Source organism: Thamnophis elegans, chromosome Z (assembly GCF_009769535.1).
Source record: "Thamnophis elegans isolate rThaEle1 chromosome Z, rThaEle1.pri, whole genome shotgun sequence".
Classification (NCBI taxonomy): Eukaryota; Metazoa; Chordata; class Lepidosauria; order Squamata; family Colubridae; genus Thamnophis; species Thamnophis elegans.
In genome coordinates, this window is record NC_045558.1 from 120,225,126 (window position 1) to 120,227,478 (window position 2,353).

The following is a 2,353-nucleotide window of genomic DNA, read 5'->3' on the forward strand; positions in this document are numbered from 1 at the left end:
GATTTTTTTAACCTATTACTTTTCTGAAATAAATATCCCATATAAATGGAAACAAATCAATAAAATTAGAATTTCAGTACCATTTATTCAAAATAAAACAGTGTACAGGTTTAGGGTGCTGATTCTTTTGTAATGGAATAGTTTTTGAAAGAAAGAAGACCACAAGATGGATAATGTTGGGGCTCATTAGATCTAAGGAAAGACTTACCAGAGGATTGGTGCCATTCCTGAAAATTCCTCTCTTCCACATCTATCTACAGCGAAGTCACTTCAACAGTGAGAAGGGTTGCATAAAAATTCAGTAAATACCATCATGTATCGAGAGTAGAAAAAGTAAGGCTTTTGAGTCATCTTCAGTGTCAGATTGATGGTGTTTCTCACTGAGAATTCATACAGTCAAATGTAGGGATTTGACTTCAATTGTGTCAAGAACGTTGAGGTGATTCCCAATTTGTCCATTGGGACCTCTTCAAGTGAACAATGGTCCTGTAACTACAGAGAAATTTGGTCATTAGGCTTAAGTGTTGTATCAAGAAAGGGGTACCTTGCCAATTCAAGATGGGTTCCTTTCCAGAGGAACACAATGTTCCCTTGATCAGGTTCATTTGCATGGGAACTGGAGAAGCATATCAAGAAATTAAAATAAATTTTCTCACAGTTTATGCTGATGTATAATGACGAAAGTTATTTTTGCCACCAAGTTTGCAATGCTTCTCCAAAGGGACATTGCAGTGCAGGGCCAGAAATAGGCCGCTAAAATGATCTCAAAGTAGCAGCATTGGTCAAAACAATGTTGGGTTTTGGGGGGAAATGTTTTTCTCAGTCGAATGCAGATCACTCAGTGAAAACTAAACCATCTAAGACACAAGAGGAAAAGCTTTTCATGCAAAGAATGATGATGGACCCTGGGTTAAATAATTTTAAACTGAGCATATGAGATTTGGCCCTGAAATTTAGATTTGGGGGATGGAAACCAGAAGTGGTGTAGAAAGGGTGATGAGGCAAAGTTGGAGTTGTATGGTGAGTCTTCGCTTTTTTAAAAAATGGTCTTTGTGTTCTGTTCTGCATAGTTCCCATTTCAAAACAGCTGGAAAACTCAACCGTGGTTCAACAACCGCAGATGCTCAGAGTTCTCAAAAGTTCAAGCATTGTGTTGTGTCCTCCAACCTAGATAGGCCTAAAAGGTAGGGAGAAATGCGAGTGGTTCTGCTATTGCTAGATCCAAAAATGTGGATATCTCTACCTTTTTCTGGGGAAACGCCTGCATTGAGACCATGATTGTTGAACTCAGAGGCCAGTAGAGGGCACTGCTGCATTTTGTGTGTTTGTGTGCGTATCTGTTTAGTGCAGTATGCATTTTGAAGCAACTAGAGGACTAGGGTTTCTACCCTGCAGCAAAGCAAAGGGGAAAATTACATTTCTTAAGAATCTGCTTACTGCTGTTTTGGAATACTCAGTATTGTTTCTCCCACAATGTACTGAACTGAACTACACTGAATAGTACAGAAAGCATTTAGAAACACCAAGAGATCTTTAGCCAAATGAGTCCATTTCTGTTGTATCGCCTGGGGGCAACGTTTTAAGTAGCCCAGCCTCCCTTGATGGTGGGTGTGCAAGGGGAGCACAGCAGGCGAGGCTTAGACCTGGGTCAGAATCCAGCTGTAACATCTACTAGCATAGGTGGAAAACATTAGAAAGAAATACAGACTTCCCTTACCCTTCATGGGTCTCACCTACACATGAATCTGAATGCACATATATGGTTTGTCCTATTATGCAAGTTCACAGCAATCGTGGCCCACTTGACAGCCAGGGAGGGAGGGGAGGTTGAGGGACAATAAAAATTACTATGAATATAAATTAGGGGTTGGAACTCTTTGCATTGGAGAGTTGCATTTCTGTCAACCCCAATTAGATGGATCAGACCAGGAAATCAACTCCGCAGGAAAACTAAAACTGCTTTGATTGTCTATAATAATCTTCCCAATCTGATTGTACTATACCTTCTGCTTCTCAGTGAATTAGGGAGAATTTCATTCATTAAGTGAATTAGGTAATGGTTCCTGCATATTTTCAATTAGTTCATCTTCCTTGTTCTCTCATTCCCTCAGAAGTCATTTTTGGGAGCTGAAGCCATGGGGAAGTGAGTCCCTAAATCTTGAGTTCAGGATCTGAAATTTTCTTTTTGCATCTCTCCCACTAACAAAATATATATTTTAATCCTGCCATGCACCCCCTCTTCCTTTAATGAACCTGGAACTTGAGGCTTGCTGAAATGGTTAGTACTTCTCTCCCCATTCCTTTAAAAAAAATTAAATTTGTCTCCTGCTTTCTGAGGCCCTCAAGGCCATGT